Genomic DNA, 25,025 nt, shown 5'->3' with positions numbered 1-25,025 from the left:
AAAAATGCCCAGGTTGTCTAGGGCCCTTGGTCAGATGGCAAATCTTTTTCCTCAGAGAGCAAATACCCAAGCAGCTTTTCTAAAAGTGTGGAGGAACTCTGTTCTGAATTTGTTGAGTCTAAAGTGCTTATGGAATGTTTAAGCAAAGAAGATAATACAAACATCACCTAGGTGGGTGGGAGGCTCATGAAAAGATTCAGTGTCTTACAAATCATGGACTAGAGAGGATCTCCCCAAAGCTGTGTGAGCAGTGAGAAGGGTTCTGTGGATCTTGACCTCAGCAACAATCAGGCGAGGGAAGGAAGAGGGAAAAGAGACTGCAAGTTAACTTGATAAGGAACAGCAGGGAGGAAGAGGAAAAGCCATAGGGTGTGGTGCTGAAAAGCCAAGAAAACAACATTTGGAGGAGGGCTGTTGAGAAGTCTTTTAGTCAGAGTTTGGGATATTCATATCAATGTTGAATAATCACCTACCATTCTGGGTCACTCCTTCTCCCACATATGTGGAGAAAACAAATATCTGGCTTTATTTTCCCAAATCCTTGGCAAGGACCTTAGAAAAAAGGCAAGACCATTTAAAATTAGTATCTGCCATCTCTGACCTCCTAATCTTGTTCTTTTCTATTGTCCCTGACCTCACTGCTAGGAACTTTCTCCTCATCAGTTTTTCCTATGTTTTTCTTTTTTCATGAATTATGATTACTCAACAATTTGGATCTACATCCTAGAGTTTTACATGCTGATTGCCTGAGACAAAATGTGTGAAAACATGGAGGCACACAGGAAATACTTAATAAATGCTAGCTGGATAAGAATCTTTTTAAAAATGGTCATAGTCATGACTCTTTTTCTTGTTTTCAAATATATGTATCATCTTGTGTCCAGAAAAAACTGTATATAACCTCAACAGTCAGATGTGTGTGTGCATGGGCGTGTGTGTGTGTGCATACATAAGCTGTTTATGACGATTGGCAACATGGAATGGTTACTGACTTGGACGATTCCATTTTGAATGATGCAGTACAGAGGAAACCTGAAAGAACACATTTTTAAATGCAAGGTCTGAGTGCTGATTGACATACTTTGTACGATAGTAAAATCTGGCAGGTGCATTAACTTGCATCCCTCTGATCCGTACACATCCCCACTTGTCTTCTTAGGGTACTTGGTAATAAGCTTCTTTAAAGATCCCTGAGTAAGCACTGAAGATAATATCTGGAGTATGTAGCACTCAGTCCTTTTAGAATGGCTTTTTCCTGCTCCTTTCGTTTTCTTAAGAAAATGTCAGTTTAATCATTTCCTAATGCTTTGATAATGTGTTTCTTTACATAGCTGTAGAACACTCACTTCAGTGTTTTAAAAGCTTGAATGTAGATGTAAAAGTGCCAGTTAAATGAGATTACTCTTTCCTAATGAAATAACCAAAGAGGAGTTTGAAGTTTTTGAAACTTGGATGACATTTTTTGAGCAAATAATAAAGTCCAAGCCCTCCAATGTGTCTCTTATTTGATAAAATTACATTTCTTACCTCACTGAATATAAACAAGTAGTGGAATATAGGGGATTCACACATCGGAGGCAATCTGTCATCTACGAGATGGGTTAACCTCCACCTAAATGGAAACCTGAACTACGTGAAACCATAAAGAAGACACTGGGATCAAGTTGGATGAGCAGCCACCATCACTGCCCCTGATGTGGCACTAACCTCAACAGGTGAGCAGGAGGTTAGAAAACTGAGACAACACTTTGAGGAGACAGGAGACAGCATAGAATGCCTTGCCCAAAAAGAAAGGAATAAACAGAAGGTCAGCTGCCAGAAACCCTTACAACGGAGAGGTGACCTCATGTTTCTGCTCAATCTCTCCTCGCACTTCCTCCTCATCAGGCGCTGACTTCTCAGCTTAGAGACAAAAGCCCAGGCACGTGGGCTGGGACAACATGGCAGGATTTGGGGCAGGAGCAAAGAGACTGGGGAAAAGGAGTAATTCCTTGTATGAGGCCCAGTTTAATAGGCAAAGCACATCAGGGGAAGCCTAGAAGAGCAGCCAGAAAGATGGCAGGTTCTGGACCAGACCATGTTCAGGAGAGAAAGTTTGACAATGGCTAGAGAAAGTGCCTCTTTGGTGGTCAAGTAGGTTGAGGTTCAGAGTGGTATAAAACCCTATCAGTTCTGAACTTGACTTGTGTTATAGGTTGAGTAGGATTTGTCTCCCTAAAACTCGTGCAAAATATTTGAGTAAGGGTGGATACTTGATCTAATGATGAAATCTGAGAGATGGGGCAAGTGGGAGGTCTTTGGGTCATTGAGGGTATGCCCTGGGATGTTAGTTCTCGTGAGAGGTTTGAGTATTTGAGTTCAAGTTCAGCCTATGTTCTCTACCTGTACCTCTATCTCGATCTCTATTTCTATCTTTCTTCTTCCTGGCTCACCATGTGATTGTTCCTCTGTACCTGCCATGGCCATCCTCCACAGACACTGAACTACTGGGGCCACCTGACCCTGAACTATAATCTTCAAACAGTAAGCTGAAAGAAACCTTATCCTTCCCAAAGAAGCTCCTATCGGGTATTGTAGTTACAGTAAGGAAGAAAGGAATAATACAAGTTTTCGCCTGAAATGAGAGAATCAGTGAAGGCTCCAGGCATGCCGAGCTTACTCCAGGGCTTTGGATTCAGAGACAGTGTCACTGAAATGTATTATAGCCTTGTGATGGTTCGAATGTCCACTCCAAAGCTCATGTTGAAATATAATCCTGGGGCTTGGCATTTGGCACAGCAGTTAAGATGCCACTTGGGACACTCACATCCCGTATTGGAGTATTTGGGTTCCACTCCTGACTTAAGACTCCATCTTCATGCTAATGCACACCCTGGGAAACAGCAAGTGTTGGCTCAAGCACCTGGGTCCCTGCCACTCACCTAGGAGACCTAGACTGAATTCCTGGCTCCTGGCTCCAGGCTGGCCAAGCTGACATATTTCAGGCATTTGGGGAGTGAACTAGCGGATACAAGATCTCTCTCTCCTTCCCCACTCCTCCCTTTCTAATAAATATATTTTAAAAGAAAATGGAGACCTGAGCTGGGATTCTCTGTCTCACTCTGTGGTGCCCTGCACTAACTCTGCAGAGTCCCCACCAGCAAGAAGGATCTCCTGATACAACTGCCCATCTTCAACTTCCCAGCCTTCATAACCATGAATTACTCATTCTGTGGTTTTCAGTGATGGCAACAGAAAATGAACTAAGATAATCCTCCAAATACTGGGCCAAAAATGTTCAAATGCTCCCAGTACTCATAGGATTGGTCTAACTCTGTCATGGAAAGTGGACAGGAATGAGGGAAGACGGTCATTTATGTTCCCTTTACATTGATATGGGCCCCAGAAATCCCCTAGAGCAACATTTTGCAACTTCCATATTACTGAGTTTATTAGCAAATAATTAGGAAAACACGTGTCATAAAAAAAGATGCATGGATGTCCACATCTCTTTGTACTAAAATAAATGTATCTTTTATGCTGTTTTCCATGATTTTACAAATTCCCTCATATTTAAATAATACAGCCATAAATAGTTTGAGGTACTACAGTTCAGTAGTAACTCAATCTACAATTCTGGCAGTAGCTGAATCTCTAAAAAAGCTTACTTAAAGACTTTTCTCATAAACGACAATACAGGTAACTTTGACTCCTCTAGGCACCATTGAAATACAGGTGTGGGTTTGAATTTCAGAACGAACAACAGGAAATGTTTGCTCTTCAAATTAGCCTTTAGAATCTGGAGAATCACACATTCACATCAGGAACCCATTAAGATTCCCTGTTGTTAAAAGACACTATAATTATAGCTAAGGCTTTCTACCCCAATTTTTTTTGACAGGCAGAGTGGACAGTGAGAGAGAAAGAGACAGAGAGAAAGGTCTTCCTTTTGCCGTTGGTTCACCCTCCAATGGCCACCGCGGCCGGCGCACTACGGCTGGCGCATCGTGCTGATCTGAAGCCAGGAGCCAGGTACTTCATCTGGTCTCCCATGCAGGTGCAGGGCCCAAGGACTTGGGCCATCCTCCACTGCACTCCCTGGCCACAGCAGAGAGCTGGCCTGGAAGAGGGGAACCGGGACAGAATCCGGCGCCCCGACCAGGACTAGAACCCGGTGTGCCGGCGCCACTAGGCGGAGGATTAGCCTAGTGAGCCGTGGCGCCGGCCTCTACCCCAATATTTAAACAACCAAATGAGCGCTAACTTTGCCCTGTTACCCCTCTCCTGCTTTCATGGATTAAGACCATATTCCCAATATTTCTTTTTTTTTTCTTTTTTTTTTTTTTTATTTGACAAGTAGAGTTAGAGAGAGAGAGAGAGAGAGAGAGAGAGAGAGAGAAAGGTCTTCCTTTCATTGGTTCACCCCCCAAATAGCCACTATGGCCGGCGCTGCGCTGATCTGAAGCCAGGAGCCAGGTGCTTCCTCCTGGTCTCCCATGCGGGTGCAGGGGCCCAAGTACTGCCTTCCTGGGCCACAGCAGAGAGCTGGACTGGAAGAGGAGAAAGTAGGATTAGAACCCGGCGCCTATATGGAATGCTGGCACCACAGGCAGAGGATTAGCCCAGTGCGCGATAGTGCTGGCCCCATTCCCAATATTTCTATGCAGTGCAAATGACTATTTCCTAGAGAATGTCGTTTTTCTTTCCTTCATGTTTGCTTGGATTTCTAAACTGTCTCTTAAAAGGCAGGACGTGCATGCACACTCAGGGGCTGTAACCATGGGTTAAGTGATCCACCATCTTCCTCATCCTTTCTGAGCTGAATATTCTCTGTTTGCCTCTCAAGTCCTCCCTTCACACTCCTCTGCTCTGCTCTGTGCCCCAGGACCCTGACATTGGCAGACCTTCCTTTCTACGTGGCTTCCAGATGGTGTTGCCAGCGGGAGTCTCTGGCAGGAGAGGAGAGGTCAAGAGGAAAGAGAGATCAGGTGTTGCCTGTGGAGCTGTGGTTGCTGGTGGCTGCCTCCCCTGGGGAAGCTCACAGCTCCTGGCAAGCCCCCCTGAACTGTGGCCAGGCCTTATTGGGTTCTACTCACAGCTCTCTCCTCTTGCTCCTTTATCCCCTAGGGATGGGAAATTAGGAGAGCTTCTGGTCATTGCTAACCTCAGGGTTTCCTCCCATCCTTTGACCCTATCCATACCTTTGAAAATCGCCCCCTCATTAAACTCTTTTAAAAATTACCTTCTAAGTGTACCATCTGCTTCCTGCCAGGACCCTGTCCATTTATTTCATGGTTTTTCAACACTCTCAGTAACGTCCCATGAGCCAACATCACAGAGAGGAGATGCAACTCTTTCCTGAGGCTACTAATAGGCCAGTGAGGCGGCCAGTGACAATCAAGGGTTAAAGTGAAACCTGCGGATTATCTGAGGGTTTCAATTATCCTGGTTACCCTCATTCTATCTTGCACAGGGAGTGGAGAATTGGCTGTGTCAAGACTAAGTTGACACACATCACAGAGGCTGTACAGCAGTCTATCTGCTCATTAAGAGTTTTTTACCATGTCCCGCTGATCTTCCACTTCTCGCAATGCTTTTGATGTGGGTTTAATTCGAAGTTCTGACAGAAAAAGGGTCTCACATCTGTGGTCCCCAGTGCAATCTTCACATGACTGTCAAAAATGCAACTATTTGTCCCCAGGCTTAAAGTGCCAGCTCTAAAAAGGTCAAGGACTCTCCCTGGGAACATCTACAGCATTCAAGCTTATACTTAAGATCTTCATTTTATCTCAAACTTCCCTTCAATCTAATGTTAATTTGGATATCATATTTCCACAGGCCCAATCTGTGCTCAGGACATTCTAAACACAGAGAATAATAACTCAGTTCTTATTTCCTTTCTATGACCACAAGTCTGTCTACCTGCTGTACTATAGAAACACTGATAGGACAAATTAATCCCAAGAAATATAATGAAACATTCACTATAATGAAAGTCACTTTCCTTTGGTAATTTCTACATCTAACTCAGAATTATTTTGCATTTTCATCCTTAATAGTCTTTGATATAAAGAGAAAGATGAAGAAATAAAATCTTCAACAAACAATAGCAAGTCTTCTCTTATTAATTATCAAGGAAATAAAATGTTTCTCCACGTGTGGCATAGTTTCTCCACATGTAGCACAGTTTTGCTTTGGTTTAAAACTTTTGGTCAAAAATTTGTGCAAATAATATTTTTCATACTACTCATCTTACAAGAATTCTCAGTCTTCAATTGCTTTAAGAATAGGAGTCTTCTGGAAATTTGAATCTAAGTGTCACTATTGTAGAAAGCATTACCATCAATGGTTAATTTTCCCAACTTCAGGAAATGGATGGCTATTCTTCATAATTCAAAGAAGGTGGGTAGCTTGGTCAAATTGCATTTTGATATTTCACTAAAAGTTCTGTAATCTTGACTGGTATGCTTATGTACAAACCATTATTTTTTTCATCCACTCTTTCTCTTTTAAACTGTTAAGTTTGGGATTAAAACAAACTGTTCCTCCTTAAGAAAAGGGAAACTCAGTAGTATGGTGGCTTCTGGAGGCTCCAGAGCCAGCTGTGTGCATCTCTTACTGACCTCAAGCTCCCTGACATTACCTGGTGTTCTGGTATGGGTGTGGTTTGAGTGTGTCCACTCAGAGAGTTCATGTGCTGGAAGTGTGATCCTTAGTGTGGGAGATGGGTAAGGTCTAAGACGTGGAGACTAGAGGGAGGTGATTAGGTCATGTGGGAACTGCAGTTCTTATAAGTTGATGTGATTCTCTGGAAGAGTTGTTGTGAATCCCTCCCCAAGTTCTGGATTCCTGACTTATCATGCGATCTCTCAATCTTTGATGCACTTCCACTGTGATGATATTAACTTGAGCAGAGGGCTACAGAACAGTGAGGCAAATGAGCCTCTTTTCTTCAGACATTACTCAGCCTTAGTATTTTATTGTAGCAACAGAAAACAGATCCATTTACTCTGGTAGCTTGAAATCTTTCAGGATAGAAAATTTTTAGCAAAAGTTAAAGCAGAGGTTTTCCCTTCCCTCCTGGAGAGCCAAGTATCCAATTGATTTTTACCAATATAGCAGTGGATGTGATAATAGTATTTACTTAATATGGATTATTTGTATTATAAGAAATAATTCTTGGAGGTCAGCGCTGTGGCATAGCGGATAAAGACCGCCTGCAGCGCCGGCATCTCATATGGGCGCCAGTTCAATTCCCGGCTGCTCCACTTCCAATCCAGCTCTCTGCTATGGCCTGGGAAAGCAGTAGAAGATGGCCCAACCCTTTGGGCCTCTGCACCCGTGTGGGAGACACAGAAGAAGCTCCTGGCTCCTGGCTTCGGATCGGCACAGCTCTGGCCATTGTGGCCATCTGGGGAGCGAACCAATGGATGGAAGACCTCTCTCTCTGCCACTGCCTCTCTGTAATTCTGCATTTCAAATAAAATAAATAAAGCTAAAAAAAAAAGAAAGAAAGAATTAATGAAAATAATGTATCACTTGACACAGTTCTAGGTACATATTTTCCTTTTCACAAATATGAAAAAAGGCTGTAACTTTTTTAAAATGTTATATGAAAATGTGATTCTATTCTTATAAATGTTGCTGATTCACAAAAGAAAAAAACAAAAAAACCCTGAACCTCTACTAAAATTTACATGAGTCTGTATTTTGCTCAGCTACTGAGGGCTCAAGAACAGGAAACAATGCCTCACTTAAATTTGCGTTTTAGGTCTTCTGTTAAGCTTCACCCCCAATAGATAGCTTCCCTGCCTAAAATTGGAACAAGAGCTTATCTTCTTAGTCTGTAGGATTTATGGAAGCCTGGTAGCAGGCCAGTGATATGGCTTTTTTTCCCCAAAATGGGACAAGATGACTAAATTATTTTACGCCCCACCTCGGTCCTCATCTGCTGTCCCAGATCTCATGACATCTAGTTCCAGCTGGGAGTCCAGGAGGCTTGCTTTTCCTTCCCTCTCCTCAAGGCCAGTTAATTTTACTTCCAAACCATCTATCCAATTGTGTTCTTCCGTCTCCACTCCTGCTCCCCTTGTGCAAGCTCCTGGTGACTGATATTTGGAGTACTCGCATCGTCTCCTTGCTGACCTCTTTCCATATTTCCTGACCTCTGTTCTTTCTAGCAAGTCCAAAAGACCACGCTGCTCTTTTGCCTGAAAACATCAGGTCCCCCACCCACTGCTGCTGGAATGAAAGCCTGGTTCTCCCCTGGCCACAAGACCCTGTCCAGGCAGACTCTGCCTGCCTTTGGCCTCCCTCATGCCCATTTTACTCCAGCCACATGGACCCTTCTGCCCCTCAATGGGTCAGCCTTCCTCTGGCAGGAGGCTCTTTCGCCTCTCACTGCCTCTCCATTTTATTCTTTAAACTACACTTGAACTCAGAAAATCCCTTCCTGGACCCCTAGTCTCCTTAATCACACATACTCATCAAAATGTGCCCCATTCTTTAGAGCAAAATAGCTGCCTGCAACTTTACAGTTGTCCTTTTCTTACTTATGTAATGTCTATCTTCCCCACTAGACTGTGAGCTCAGCAGGTTAAATTTGCTTTGCTGATCATTGTACCTTCAGTGACAAAGGCACTGGGTATTTGGTTGAAGGGAAAAGCAAATAAGTAAACTTTGATACATGGAGACAAAGGAAGATTATTCAGTACTAAAAACAAATGAGCTATCAAGCCATGAAAAGACATAGAAGAAGTGTAAATGCCCACGTAAAAGAAGCATGTGAAAGAAACCGCCCAAGAAGGAAAATAGTAAAAACAACAGTGTCGGGGCCAGTGTTGGAAGGCAAAATCCAAGATCCCATACCAAAGTCCCCGCTACTCTGCTTCCTATTCAGCCTCCTGATAACGCACCAGGGAAAGCAGCAGAAGATGGCCCAGTATTTGACCCCTGCCACCCATGTGGGAGACCAGTTCCTAATTCTTGGCTTCAGCCTAACCCAGACCTGGCTGTTGTGGCTATTTGGAGAGTGAAGCAGTGTCTCTCTCTCTCCCTTGACTCTGAAACTCTCACTTTCCATCTCTGTCTTCCTTCTCTGTCATGCTATCTTTCAAAATAAATAAATAAATCTTTTTGTTTTAAATCAGTAAACGGATAGGGAGAAAAGAATGAAAGAAGGAGCACCGAAGATGTTTAGGGCAGGGGAATTACTCTGAATAATATTACAATGGTAGATACACATCATTGTATATTTATCCAAACCTATATGTGTACAGCAGCAGGAGTGACCTAGAATGTGAACTAAGGACTTTAGTTTAAGGCAATATTGATGTGTGAATGTAGGTTCATTGATTGCAACAAGTATACCACTCTGGAGAGGATTTTGATAGTAGGGGAGGCAATACCTGTGTGACGTCAAGGATATATGAGAATTGGTTGTACTTTTTACTCTATTTGCTGTGAACTCAAAATTACTCTGGAAAATTGTCTATTAAAAACAAATGAAAAATGAAGGAATGAGTGAACAGATCTTAACCAGTTCCCTCATTCCAAGAGTTCCCAATGCCCTTAAGGCAAAATCCAAACTCTTCTGCACTGGTGGCAGAGTTCCACACAATCAGGCTCCTAGCATTCTGGCCCACCCTGGAGGTCTTCAGGCAACCAATTGCTGTCTTGGAATGCAGTGTTCCCCAGGACATTCTTCTCCAGTGTGACACATAGTTACTCCTTCCACCTTTCAGCTGGTACCACCAAGGTCACCTCCTTGGAGAGGGCTTCCCTGCTCATCAAATCTGAACTCTTCCCCAACTACAATTTAAAACAGCTCCCTTTTGTCTTTTTTTACTGTGTTACTAGCTAGATAATAGCTCCCATGGAAGCAACAACTTTTTATCCTCTTGAATTCTTTCCACACTTTATTTATTCTCTACTTTCCCCACAGAACTTAAATCTGCATGATTCCAATTTTATCTCTAACATGAGTTTATTAAACTCAATCTTTTTGTACCTTGTTAGGTTTTTTTACAAACCAATTTTTTGTTAAGGAAAAAAATCTTTACTATAGAGATTTTGACACTTTTAGAACATTTTTAGCCAACAATTTTCATGAAAACCCAAAGATGTTTTATATGTAAAGCAGCAGAAACAAAGACAGAAGAAAATTTCACACTACTTTGAAAAGTAGCTGTGCTCCTAAAACTATAACTTTTAGTTAATGGAATCAGAAGTGCAGGGCACAGTGTAATTGACTATTTTTTCCTACTAATTATGTGATTTAGAAAGATACTAAAGGGGCTGGCACTGCGGTGCCGTGGATTAAAGCCCCAACCTGCAGTGCCAGCATCCCACATGGGCACCAGTTGGAGTCCCGGCTGCTCCTCTTCCAATCCAGCTCTCTGTTATGGCCTGGGAAAGCAGTAGAAGATGGCCCAAGTCCTTGGGCCCCTGCACTCACAAGAAGACCCAGAAGCAGTTTCTGGCTCCTGGTTTCGGATCAGCTCAGCTCTGGCCATTGTGGTCATTTGGGGAGTGAACCAGAGGATTGAAAACATTTCTCTCACTCTGGCTCTACCTCTCTCTGTAACTCTATCTTTCAAATAAATAAAAATAAATCTGTAAAAAAAAAAGATAGTTAATGTACCTTTAGTACATTAAGACACAAAAACAATGCAGTTTTGACCTTATGAAATCTGAAATCTGAGAAGGGGATGTCAATACCAAATTCTTGTTTAGAAACAAAATGATAAAATTTTTCTTTCCTTTCCCTGCCAGTTTGCATTTGTTTCTGTCCTTGTTTTCATATAAATTTCCAAAAGTAAAGGCGCAACTAGATAAGATTTTTTTCAATATAAAAGTTCCTCCCTTCTTTTTTTTTCTTTTAGACAATCACATAATCTCTTTTATAAATGGTTATTTATTTATTTTTATCCACTTGAAAGGCAGAGGAGGGGAGAGAGGAGAGGAGAGGAGAGGAGAGGAGAGGAGAGGAGAGGAGAGGAGAGGAGAGAGAGAGAGAGAGAGAGAGAGACATTCTTCCATCTGCTGTCACTCCTCAAATGCTCACAATAGCCAGTGTTAGGCCAGGCCAAAGTCAAGAACCCAGAACACCACTGGGAGTGTTTCCTCTTCTGGAGTAGGTTTCCTGGGAGTTGCTTTTTAATTGAAACAATCCACTGGTTTTTATTGTCAGTTTTTTGTATTCCTATATTGCTGATAAACTTTTGAAAAAAAATGCTTCACTTTCCTATTTAATTATTGCTTTGTTGAGGCATTTACCTTGCCCAAAAATTGTGAGACTTTAGTTAACATAGAAAATTAAAATTCTATGTATATATTCTAGCCATAAATAGGTAAACTAAAAAAAGGACTGAAATTTTTTGCTTAAACAGACCTTTAGGTAAACACTCACTTATGACTTCAGTCCTTGAATAGGCTAACTTCAGCTATAATGAAATGCAAATAACTATGTTAATGCAAATGCTAAAGCTACAAATTCAAACATAAAAAAGTCAAGAAATGCAAAAGTTAAGGTTCTCCTAGAAACATTAACTCACTCAAATTGTACATACAGAATATTTCCAATTACACAGAAGACAGCAAAATGTGATCCCTTAATGTACTATATGTGCAACACGGGTAAGTTACTGCTGTTATGAGAACGTTAAATTTTACAGCCCCTGACTTTGTTTTAAAAGTTACTGCTTGAACATTGCATTATTCTTATCCCCATAATGCTACTTTTCTTAAAATAGAAAGAAAATAGAAGAGAAACAGATGTCATTGTATTTTCTGACATTATAGGATTCTAAATTTACACTCTGTTTTGGTTAATGAGTGAAACCAAAATATGTTTGTAGATGTTTTGAAATTTTTTTCAGTTGAAAAATTTCCACTCTGCAAGGATAAACTGAATGGCTACAATGTGTACAAATGTATAATAACTATCTGTGACGTTATAGTTGCCATTATTTTTATTTTTTTACAGGCAGAGTGGACAGTGAGAGAGAGAGACAGAGAGAAAGGTCTTCCTTTGCCGTTGGTTCACCCTCCAATGGCCGCTGCGGCCGGCGCGCTGTGGCCGGCGCACCGCGCTGATCCGAAAGCAGGAGCCAGGTGCTTCTCTTGGTCTCCCATGGGGTGCAGGGCCCAAGGACTTGGGCCATCCTCCACTGCACTCCCTGGCCACAGCAGAGAGCTGGCCTGGAAGAGGGGCAACCGGGACTAGAACCTGGTGTGCCAGCGCCACTAGGCGGAGGATTAACCTATTGAGCTACGGCGCCGGCCATAGTTGCCATTATTTATGTATACTGTGTAAGTAACACAAAGAACAAAAATTCCATTCATAAAGGGAGGATTTTTCAAAGTAGAGATTTAGAGGAGAAATACTTCAAAGATATAGTAAATGGAACTCTGTGAGTTTTCTTCCTTGATCTGGAACCAAAGCCATTTTTAGTATAATTTTCCTCTAGGCCATTCTCTCTTCTACTTTTAGAAGAAAACATAGTGTTTTGTTTAAGTTTTTCTGAAAGATAAAAAAAATACATTTGTTTTAAAATTTAGCTAACATTTCTTCTATAAATATGCAGTTGGACAACAAAATGTTTCATTGATTATAGAATGTTGAACTGTTTATATCTGTCTTATTAATGTGTGATGAGGAATGAAAGAAGAACAGTAAATGTGTAAACCAGAGAAGCCTGCTGTAGTGTTGTTTGGAGTGATAATCTCAGGACAGACAGGGTCCTGGGTTCTATGCAGCTTCTCCCAGTATAGTCTTTGGTACTTAATAAATGAGACACCACTTTACCCCCAGTCCATCAAGGAGAGATTCTAAAATTGGAGAAGGGGGTAGATATTGGGCACAGGAGTTGCAGCTTGGAACGCCTGGGTTTGAGTCCTGGCTCTGTTTTCTGTGCCAGCTTCCTACTAATGCACACCCTAGGAGGCGGTGGGTGAGGCCCCAAGTAATTGGGTCCCTGCCACCCAGGTGGGAGACCTAGGTTGAGTTACTGGTTTATGGCTTCAGCCTGACTCAGTCCCAGCTGTTGCCTTTGTGGAGTGACCCAACAGATGGGAGATATCTCTCTCTGTCTCCGGCTCTTTGCCACATCTACTGTGGGAATGAAGACCATTCTCAGCAATCAATCCACCTGAGGGGGTGCACAGTTATGGTGAAGGGGCCCAGAGGAACCCTGCAGAGGGACTTCAATCACATCAATGTTGGAAAGAAAAGGAAGAGGCTTGGGCTGACAAACAGTGAGGGAAAAAGAAGGAACTGACACCTGTTTGCACTGTCTGCAGTCGTGTCCAGAATGTGTTCAAGGGGGACACACCGGCTTCTGCTTCAAGATGAGGTCTGTGTGTGCTCACTTCCCCATCAACATGGTTACTCGAGAGAATGAGTCTTCTGTTAAAATCCACATTTATTTGGGTAAAAAGCACATCCGAAGGGTTTGGGTGAGGCCAGGTGTTGCATGTTCAGTATCTCAAGCCCAGAACAATTAAAGGAAGTGATATTGAACTTGTTTCAAATTCAGTTGTTTTGATCTAGCAGGTAATAACAGTTAAAAACAAGGATATCAGAAAAATTGGGGAAGGTATGTATGTCTCTGAAAAAGGAACAGTTCAGCAGAGCAATGAATAAGATCTGAAATTTGTCCAGCTACAGAAACAAAAACTCAGATTATAAGTCTAATTTATGGTATTTTAATAATGCAATAAAAGATCTATTGCTTTGATTTTAAAAATTACATATGTAATTTTTAAAGAAAAGAACCAGAAGATTTTAATACATGTCTTTCCAAACATTCTGAACATAGACATCTTTCTTGTAATAGAAAAGTATTTCTTATAATAGAAAAGACGAATAGAATGTTTTACATTTTTTAAGTTTTAAAGGGACAATAAATAAATAAAACTGGAAGGGAAGAGCCGGTAAAGATACTCAAAGCCAGGGGCATACTGAAACCCCAGCATGCATTGTTCTAGATCGGTCACTCATTTGCAGTCCTCGATCACTGCAAGTTTTCATAACCATTTAGCAGGTTCTCTTTAAAAATGTGTCACCTTTTGAACTCCCAATATTACCCTGTATTTTCTTGTCTTCTGACAATTATTCAATCAGACTTCTTTTGTGAATACTGCAAGATAAATACCTCCACAGTCTGAAAACTATAGCTTCATGCCTGAGTAACCTGATCTGCAACTTTATGCTGCAGATAAATTGGGACGTTCTTAAATAATTACCAGGCAGTTGGCCACCTTTCCCGACTGTTCAAATGCCCGAGGTTTTATTGAGATTGCATAGAGTCCTCTGGTCCCACCCCATGGCTGTATTTTCTCTTCGAAAGACTTGCCTGTCCTCAGTACAGAGGATGTGTGGTTAGAACTCCTTTGGGGGATGGGAATTCAAGCTCTCAACCATGCCCTTGACCTCTTTGTTCTTTGTATCATCCCATGAATTTACCTCACAGGGCATCTAAGAGACTATTTATCAATGTTTGTTTATGCCTGGGAAATCTCAAAAATCACAAACCCCAATTCGTACTGTATATTAATTTCTTACGTGTCTGTCTCCTCCCTTAACTTGAAGCTTCGACTGCGTGGATGTTTGTGGCAGTACTTTTACCAAATATAATCTTAGGCTTGAAGGTTTAATGCCATATTGTCTGGAATGGTTCAGAGGTTTTATAATTTTAAAGGCTTAAATCTATGTTAAAAGTGGAGCTCTCAACAAATAGAGGCAAAAAAAAAAAAAAAACAGGAGAATTAATAAACAAAGAAACAAAGGGAAAAAAAATCTTTTCCTCCAGTTCTAGTTGGAATTGCTATTTTTACAGCTAACTGAAATATTTCAACATTTATAAAACACCAAAATAGCTAGAATTCCTCAGTCTGAGAAGGGGAAAAGAAAGCATTTTGCTAAACTGAAGTAAGTTCAGCATTTGCAATGTAATTCAAATTGCACTTGCAATTCAGGTCCTGGAATTAACCCACTCAACCAAAGCTTGAAAAGATTTAGATTTTCTCTGACTAGCAACAATACAATACTGCCTTACAATTGCACAACCACCCTGTCTTTTGGTGATACATCCAATACACTCTAAATTATAATTCTAAAACTCAGTTTGTTGTTAAAAAAAATCTTTGCATCATATCAGAGTTTGCCTTTTTGCACTTTAAAAGGGGGAGGAAGGACTCACACCCAGTTTTAGTCAGGCTAGAACAACACCTGAGCCCTTCCTATCAACACATTTTCAGCAATGATTTTTAGCCCGATTTTTAACTGTGGAGAGGTGAACTTGGAATAGAATTCTTATATTTTCAGCCCATTGACTACAATGAAAAGAGTAACTCTCAAGGCATTGTGGTGTTTGGGGTGCAGTTCAGGTCATCTGAGCGGCCATTTTTCTAGGGTTGAATCCACCAGGGACTCATCTCATTGCAAATGGGAGGATGACTAGGTCAGGGGAGATAGTCACGGCACCGATGTCTACAGAGTGTCCATGAAAGCTATTTGACAGTTTCCCATGCAAGCTGTTCAGGAAAACTCTGCCATTTTTGCCTTATCTAGGTTAACAATAATTCAGAGCATGCAGGAGAAATTGTTTTTATAAAGGCAAAGAAAAATTTTATACATACACACACACACACATATACATATCAAGCAGGTCTCATTTCCTCATTTTTGTGGTGGATGTTTTCTGACAGTAATAAACAAAATTTAGGAAGCCATCATGACATCTTATAATGAAAACAAAAATTCTTTATAAATTTTAGGGGCCAGGCTGTGAATGGAGCTCATCTATTTTAGCCCACTAGCTCACAAAAATAGAGAAAGTGTTACAACATGAGGGTACTTCAGACAGCTAATGGATAAAAGGGTTAAAATATGATGCATATTTTGAAGACTCTACATATTAGAGAAAAGAGGCCAGCAGCAGCTTACATACCAAGTTAGAAATGCAGAGGTAATGTTCAGGACTACACACTGTAGTTTTGTCTTTTAAAGAAGAACAGCAAGGCTGTATTCTCATCATATTCTAAAAGACTGATATTTGATAGTATAATATACCATCACCTTATAAATCAATTCTTAGGTGGAAAGACCTCCAATTTTGCTTTTTTTAATCCTATGCAAAGCAGCATAGTTTTGTAATTATTTAGCCTACTGCTTTCCTTCTATTTAAAACATTTATTACCCAGAAAGACCTCAGTGACATGTAAATTTCATTTTCTATGCCCTGTAGATTAAAATACATCTGTTTCAGCCATCATTCAGGAAAGAAATAATTTTAATAGTTCATTTTATTAAAAAAAGATTTATGTCGGCATTCAGTTCTGACAAGAGAAGGCAAGCAGCTTGCACATAATACTAAGAGGTGGTGTTTTTTTCTTACAGAATTTTATCCAAATTGAACAGAGCCATGCCAAGCAACTTTGCCTCCTGGCATGTGGAGTTTGCTGATCATGATTGACCGTAACACCAGGTGAAGTGTTCTTTGTTAAGTTTAATCTCTGATATTCTGTGGATATTTACATTATACAAAAATTAAAATAATATAGTTCTTCCTCCAGGAGATTCCACTCCTGTGTTGAGACAAAATGGTAGGAATTCATTTTTAGATTAATTATTTTATTTGAAAGGCAGACTGATGGAGATCTCCCATCTTCTGGTTCACTCCCCAAATGCCTGTAATAGCTGGGACTGGACCAAGCAGAAGACAAAAGCCAGGAATGCCATCTGTCTCCTGAGTGGTAGAGATCCACCTTTTTGAGTGATTACCTGCGGCCTCTCAGGATGTGCTTGCCCTAGCAGGAAGGTGAAATCAAGAGCAGAGCCAAAACTGGAACAAAAGTGCTCTCCTGGGAGATGTAAGTGTCCCAAGCAACATCTTAACCACTGTGCCAAATGCTTACCCCAAATTGCATTTTTTTTCTGTTATTTAATGATTTTTTCTTGCTTTTAACTATTTGTGGTGTATTTTAAGAGCAAATAATATTTATATAAAATGTCTAGAATGGGCAAATTTATAAGGACAAAGAGTAGGTGAGTGGTTGCCTAAGGCTAGGGTGAGGGATGATGTTGGACAGACAGAATGTTGACAGGTACAGGTTTCTTTTGGAGATGCTGAAAGCATTGGAGAACTGACCATGATGATGTTTACACTATGAATATGCTCAGAACCTTTGAACTGTATGCTTACAGTGGATGGATTTTATGGGATATGAATCTTAATATAACTGCTATATTACCAAAAAAGATAAAATCCCACCACACAACCTAGCAACTGAAGAAATTAATGTCTTGCTAGGTGAGGAGCTCTTCCTAAAAGAGAAGACCTGAGGGCATAGAATATGAAAAAGTAGGAAGACAAAGAGACAGGAGAGAGCATTAGGTGACCAGAAACATATGAATATGTTAACTTCAATAGTCAAAGAGTCAGTATCTAGGGACAGGTGGGTTGTGTCAAAGAAGATGGGTGAAAGAAATGGCTGAGATGTTTCTACCTTAAAGTTACAAAGGTAAGCTAAGGAAAGAATTAACATTCACTACAGTTGAAGGTTAATGATGAAGGCATCAAATTGTAATTAGGTGCTTTTCTTCATTATCTTGTTTAGTTGCATGTCCTATACAAGAAAATGTGTAGTGCTAACACGTTTCTGCTTAGTTTTTTTTTAAAGATTTTTTTTTTTTTTTTTTTTTTTTTTTGACAGGCAGAGTGGACAGTGAGAGAGAGAGACAGAGAGAAAGGTCTTCCTTTGCCGTTGGTTCACCCTCCAATGGCCGCCGCTGCAGCCGGCGCACCGCGCTGATCCGATGGCAGGAGCCAGGATCCAGGTGCTTTTCCTGGTCTCCCATGGGGTGCAGGGCCCAAACACCTGGGCCATCCTCCACTGCATTCCCTGGCCATAGCAGAGAGCTGGCCTGGAAGAGGGGCAACCGGGACAGAATCCGGCGCCCCGACCGGGACTAGAACCCGGTGTGCCGGCGCCGCAAGGTGGAGGATTAGCCTATTGAGCCACGGCGCCGGCCGAGATTTATTTATTTTTTACTTGAGAGTCAGAGTTACACAGAAAGAGGAGAGGCAGAGAGAGAGAGAGAGAGAGAGAGAGAGATGTCTTCCATCTGCTGGTTCACTCCCCAATTGGGCGCAATGGCCTGAACTGTGCTGATCCAAAGCCAAGAGCCAGGGGCTTCCTCTGGGTCTCCCACGCAGGTGCAGGGGCCCAAGGACTTAGGCCATCCTCCACTGCCATCCCAGGCCATAACAGAGAGCTGGATCGGAAGTGGAGCAGCCAGGACTAGTTATTTTAACAAAGAGTTCTATTTTTCTTCAAATGGATGATTAACAGCTAATTGGGAAAAATCTGTCAAATTGCTTCTTTTTTCTCTTAAAAGATTACCTGAGTAGCCACACCCATAATGGAGCTGGCCACCTGAACCAGCACACCACCAATGGACCCCCACAGTCCCCAACACAGAGCAGCCTACTAAGCGCTGGCCTTACAAACCCAGGCCTTTTACATGATGGCGAACATCATGTGAGCCCTTGAAAGTCAACTTGAAGTGTGGAACAAAATCTGTTTAAAAATATCTTTTGCAATAGCAAAACTAAGATGACTTTGATAATCAACAGTCCAAAAGAACGTGAATGCCCAGACTTCAGATTTGCAGGCAGCCCTGTCAGTGTTGATCGTGACATCTGCCTGACTCATCTCAGCTTGTGGACACAAGCCTAAAGGTACCGCTAAATAGAGAATACCTGAATTCTGCTTCTCAACATTAGGAACAATGAAAAGACACGCAAGGAAATAGACACTACCAAACTATCAAGAGCTCCTCACAAGCCATCCTATGCTGAGTAACATGCCTAATATTAAATGGGCAATGAGCTACCCAAACATTTTCATAGGCATCTTCTCATGGATCCTTCAGCAACCTCATGTAATTATTATAAATCCAAATACATGAATGAGGAAAATGAAGCTGGGCTAGACTAACTAGCTTGTTCTGGACAACTACATAAAGGTCCCTGGACTGACACCAAGACATGTTTGGAGCCCCCACCCATCCTCTCAACCACATCACCGTTCTGCTCATTTCCCAGGCAATCTCAGGCTTCAAGTTGACACAAGCAGAGAGCAACTAGAAGAGGGAAGAAGCCCCGAAGGGAATAAAAAGAAGAGCATCTAGGAAGGAGCCCAACACTTGAGCCTGTGGGGTGTCTCACAAGGGAATCTGATGATTAAGTGACATTCTCTGCACAATTCTTAATTGGTGCCATCATTGACACCCACCTTCAAGCTTTGAGGGTTGGAAAAATTGAGGTTTCCTTCTCTGCTGTAGTTGAAAGTTGGCGTTGTTTATTTCTACACCTACCTCCTCTCTGAACATATTATTTTCTCTTATCCAATTCATGTCATCATTCTGTAAATATTTATTGAGGCCCTACTATGTGCCAAGCCAATTTCAGAGTACTAAGGATATAAGAGTGAATAAAACAGAGCCTCGCTGTTGCATTCCTTTTTTTTTTTTTTTGACAGGCAGAGTGGACAGTAAGAGAGAGAGAGAGACAGAGAGAAAAGAGAAAGGTCTTCCTTTGCCGTTGGTTCACCCTCCAAAGGCCGCCGCGGCCGGCGTGATGCAGCCGGCACACCGCGCTGATCCAATGGCAGGAGCCAGGTACTTATCCTGGTCTCCCATGGGGTGCAGGGCCCAAGTACTTGGGCCATCCTCCACTGTACTCCCTGGCCACAGCAGAGAGCTAGCCTGGAAGAGGAGCAACCGGGACAGAATCCAGTGCCCCGACCAGGACTAGAACCCGGTGTGCCAGCGCCACAAGGCGGAGGATTAGCCTAGTGAGCCACGGCACCAGCCTGTTGCATTCCTTACATTCTAGTGCAGTCAGGCCATATACATACAAACACACAAGAAAAGAGGTATTCCATCCTTCCAACTGCCTCTGCTCACAAGTCACCATCTAAACCTGCAATGAATTCTTAGAAGATCCAACATCCAAAGCCTTTAGCTTTATAAGCAAAATTCAGAAAAAGATCTAGAATCAAAGTATACTTATATGCCTAGGAATCTTTGTTGATCATCTCCATAATAGAGCTATGAGGCTAAAGCCACCTATGTCTACCACACAAACTTGCTTATTTTCAAAAGTTGACAAAAGGACCAATGTCCACGAATTATGAAACTAGATGTTCCGATTCATTTGCACAGACTCACAGGGGCACCATCTTTGATACAATCAAGCAGCAGTTCAGGTTTGGTATGTTTCTGCTTCTGATTTTGAATTGGTTACCTTACTGATCTCAACTGAAAGACAACCTATTGACTTTACTTCCCATATTCGAGCACTTAATTGTACCAGTCATCTAATATCTGAGGAGTAGTGAACAGATAGAACTTTGATAAAATCTACCTGTTAAAAAGACAATTGTCCCAAACTTAAAGCAGGTGCTATCAATATTTTGGCAAGTGAAGAAATTTTGATAAATAGTGTGGACAGTGAAAGTTTGCATCCAACTGTTTCCTATACAAAAATGGAATAGTAAATTCTATTTATTATAGAGTAGGTATGATTTATGAGTATATTCTTTTCTATGAGATAATCTTAAAAACATTATTTTTTAAAAATGTATAAACAGAGATAGATATGATGATCCAAACTGTATCTTTTATCAGGAAAGAGTAAAGAAAATTGGAGACTACTAACTTAAAAATCGAATTTGCTAAAATTCAGAGTCCATGTAAGGAGGATGAGGTAAGAAACATTTTTATGGGCACCCCACCCCATCCTTAAACCAACTTTCACAAAAAGATAAATTTTAGTGGAAAATTACAACTAAGAAAAGATGCTTGCTACAAGTTCATTTTTATTGTACAGCAAAATCGACATTTCAAAAATAAGAGCATATTTTTGAACAAAAACCTACTCGAGGAGCTGGACTTACATAATAAAAGAAGAAATTCAATGGAATAAGGTTATTAACTTATTAATAGTTTAGTAAAAGATTAAAGAATTGCTTTTGAAATTTTACAAATCAATTATTTTTAGTTAAAGTTTAAACCAGGACTTAATAATCAAAATCAAAGTGTGTATGTGTGTTTTTATAGACTGAGATAGAAAACCAATGGGTCGTGTTTGGAACCAATTAAGTTAGATTTTGACAGTGTCAGAGATATTCTTGCTTTTAATTTAAAGCTACTTCATTAAATGATACGTTAGGCAGATTCTCCCATTTTCAATAAGTCACATTTGCTAAAAGTCACAATGAGAAGACATTTGTGATAAGAAGACACGCATCTCAATTGAAGAGTCTCTTCACCGAACAGATGAGGGAAAAGTTAAAACATCTAGACCAAAGTTCTGTGCTTTTGTTTCGATAAAAGCAAACGTTTCTAAATTTGGAGGATTTTTACTTAGATAATCACATAATTAACCCCTACTGAACAGGTTTAAAAAAATCTGCCATTGCCCTCACCTGTAAGTAAGGTCTAGCTTCACTCCAATGTTTAATTCAACAGAGGTTAACCAATTCTTTAAAATCTTGATGGATGTGTTGGACTCTTCTTTTTCTGTGTCAGGCACAGTGGGGAGCAGTTTGAGTTGCCTCATTTAACCCTCACTACACTTTTATCATGACTTTTCGATGAACCATCCTTAGGACGATGGCAGATGATACCTATTCCACGCCAGGAGCACCCAGTGAGGACTCAGCAGTGCTGGGTACCAGTGGAGTCCTTCACTCCCAGAGGCCGCATATGAACCACTGACCTATATTCTCACGTGGACAAATGGGAATCTCTGAATGTCTACCATTGCCTCTTTGTCAAAATAGATCAAATATGAGCCATCTGCTTGTTAAAAAAACACCACAAACATTCTCACAATTTATGAATGGTTAAAATTTAGGGCAGCTTTCATCAACGCAATAGATGAACATGTGGGCTGAGGCTGGAATAGGAGTTTGCATCTTAACAACATCATTACAAAAGGAAAAAAAATGAAGAACAAAGACTAATAATTTTAAAAGTGGGGACAATTTTTTAAACACCACAATGATCACAGCTTAATTTCTCTTTTTCCTAGCTTTGGGCTAACACCATGTGCTGTGGTGATATTTGGGATTGTGTTTCAGAAATTTCCATGGACACATTAGCTTAGACGGTTTCATTACCCACTCTCATTATTAAGTAGCATTCAATTACTGAATGCTGTAATGCCAAACAGCATAAAAGAGAGACAAAATCTCAGTAAGATCTAAGGGTAAAATGGCACTTTTATATTGCTATAAAGATTACTGAACTCTACTGTGGTACTAATGATCATTTCTGTGACTAAAAACATCCCCTTATGATTAATTATGTAAACTCTCATCATTTCAAGCCCAATAAAGAGTTTAAAACAGTTTTCATGCATCTTGTATTCACAGAATACTTTTTCCATTAGCCCACGTAAGAATCAACACTAAGGATTAAAGTTAACTATTTTCCATTACATTAAAATTGTGCAGCAGTGAGGAGTATTCTGAAACATATGGGGACTCTTCAGAGAGTTCATGGAAAAGACACATCATGAAAACAACTGCATGGATTGCAAAATTTTTCAGACCAAAAGAAACTTACCTTTTAATTTCATTTTCCTTGAATTTTTTGTTGTATCCTCACATATAGAATTTGGGAACCTATGTATAGAGGATGTTTTAACATGAAATAAATACTTGGTGTTCTTTATGATGTTGACCTATTTTTCTCATGAGGCATTTCATCTCATGTTGAAATAGTATCTTAGGGCTGGCACTGTGGTATAGAAGGTTAAACCTCCACCTGCAGTGCCAGCATCCCACTTGGGCACTGGTTTAAGTCCCGGCTGCTCCACTCCCAATCTAGCTCACTGCTAGTGCACCTGGGAAAGCAGGGGAGGATGGCCCAAGTTCTTTGTCCCCTGCACCCATGTGGGAGGTTTGGAGGAAGTTCCTGGTTCTGGGCTTCAGTCTAGCCCATTGTGGCCATCTGGGGAGTGAACCAGCGAATGGAAGATTCTCTCTCTCTCTATTTCTCCCTCCCCTATCTTTCTTCTCTCTGTATCTATGCATTTCAAATAAATAAATCTTAAAAAAAAGAATCTCAATAGTCGAGCATCTCCAAATCAGATATATTTGAAAATTGGAAAATACCATGCCAAGCACCCTTGAATGTTAATTACAGCTTTCTTTGTATCATCAATTAAATTAGGAGGAAGATTCATCCATAAGGCATCATTTATGAAAGAATATAAGAAACCATCAAATGTGAGATTATATATGAGTGCTTGGTAATGTAAAAAGGCACAATAGAAAATGTTGTGAAAAATAAAAGCCACAAAGCCATTGCATCATAAAGCAGTATGTACAAACTGACCATTATTTTTGAAAAAAAATTTACATATGCATACCCGTAGACCTTCAATTAATGGACATACAGAAAGGTATCAGCAGGCTTCGTAGCTGGGCAATGGATCACAAGTGATCTGCAGTTTTTTCTCTTGCAACATCTGTTAACTAGAATTTTCCTCTCTGAGGAACATGATCTACTTTGCTTAAGATAAAGAAATGTAAGGAAAATCAAGTGAAAATATCTTCTCGCTGACAGTGATCATCCAAGGTCTGAAATTTGAGACATGACTCTGATAACGTCCCATACCTATGAAAACTGAGTTAAAGCCTAGTGAGGAAGTCCCTTATGTCATCCCTGCCAGGTCCTGAAGCCTGTTTGTCCAGCTGGATGGGTGGTGAGAGGGCCAAGGGTGTTCTGCTCTGCCTCTGGTCTGTGAGTGAGGCAGTCCTGGCTGCCTGTGGATGGGAATTGTAGCAGGGACTGGCAAACGCAGTGAGAAGTGAAGTCCAGGTCAGTCTTTATTGTGCAGCTTTGAGGAAGCTGAAATGCAGCAAGTGACTGAGAAAGCAGACCCAGGTCCTGTGGGTCCCCACGCACCCCAGCATGAATGGAAGGAGCTTGGGACTGCAAGGTGGGCAGTCCTAGCCATTCCTCCAGCTTGACCCCTCACAGTGGACAATTTCCTTGTGGTCGCTTTCTCCTTTTCTTCCCCTCCAGCTAAACCCACTGGACGTAACAGAGTCTCTATCTATGTGGAACAGGAATTCCGTTTTCAGAAATGTAGTTCTGGGCACCTTCTGAATGGAGACTGGCAATAATCCCAAACTGCATGTTTTATTATGTTGGCTTTATTTGTGTTTCTTATGAAATGAGCTGAGACACTCAAACTCATTTGAGATAGCAGCCAATGCTAAACAGCCACATTGTCCCCCAGCAGAAGGTCAGCACTCTACAGGCAAAACTGTCCAGCTCCTGAGCTGGCTTGAAAACTTGTGCATGAAGACACGCTGCTTCATTGTTTTCAGCAAACTGCAAGTCGTATTCCTGAATGACAGGACTGCCTTGACAAATGAAAGAGAAAGAAGCAAAAAATTTCCACTTCACATTTCTAGATTTCTCGAGAAGATCACATGGTGATTGACTATAAATATCCCTATGGAATTCCATTCAGGATAAAGGAGGGTGCAAAGCATTAGCTTTTGCTGCTACAGTTAAATAAGTGTAGAGATTATCACTGCCTCTTCTATAGAAATACAACAGTTGGGTTCATGTTTGTGCAGCCGTGGGCCAATTCTGGTGAGGATTTCCTCTTTTAATCAGTTGCAAGGTAGAATGTCAGTCTCCACAACCAGCCACACCCTGTGGGTGCAAAGTGAATAAACACCAGTAACTTCTGCCAGAAATAAATACCCAGGGTAACAGCATGCCACCTGCACATTGGGGCACTTCAACCTCCCCAAGGCACCCTGATGAGAAATTAATTAAACTAATACATTTAAGACTAAATCCCTTTTACTCCAAATTACCATACCCAAAAAGTTAGCAAAAAATATGAAATGCCAGCATTGTAAACTTGCATTACATGTGTATTTAGACCGGGGTAAAATAGATTCAAATAGAGAACCATGAGATAAAGCGAGCCTGCAAGCAATGA

At 41.0% G+C, this 25,025-nt stretch overlaps 1 pseudogene; it reads left to right on the top strand.

Annotated features, from left to right (window-relative positions):
• Positions 1–24,189, top strand: part of LOC100341253 (zinc finger protein 42 homolog) — a 106,027-nt pseudogene extending 81,838 nt beyond the window's left edge.
• The last annotated feature ends 836 nt before the right edge of the window (positions 24,190–25,025 follow it).

This window comes from Oryctolagus cuniculus, chromosome 6 (genome assembly GCF_051225735.1).
Source record: "Oryctolagus cuniculus isolate XC-2025 breed Fujian yellow rabbit chromosome 6, ASM5122573v1, whole genome shotgun sequence".
In the NCBI taxonomy this organism is placed as follows: domain Eukaryota; kingdom Metazoa; phylum Chordata; class Mammalia; order Lagomorpha; family Leporidae; genus Oryctolagus; species Oryctolagus cuniculus.
The sequence above is the reverse complement of the archived record's forward strand: the minus strand, read 5'-3'. Positions and strand labels throughout refer to the sequence as shown.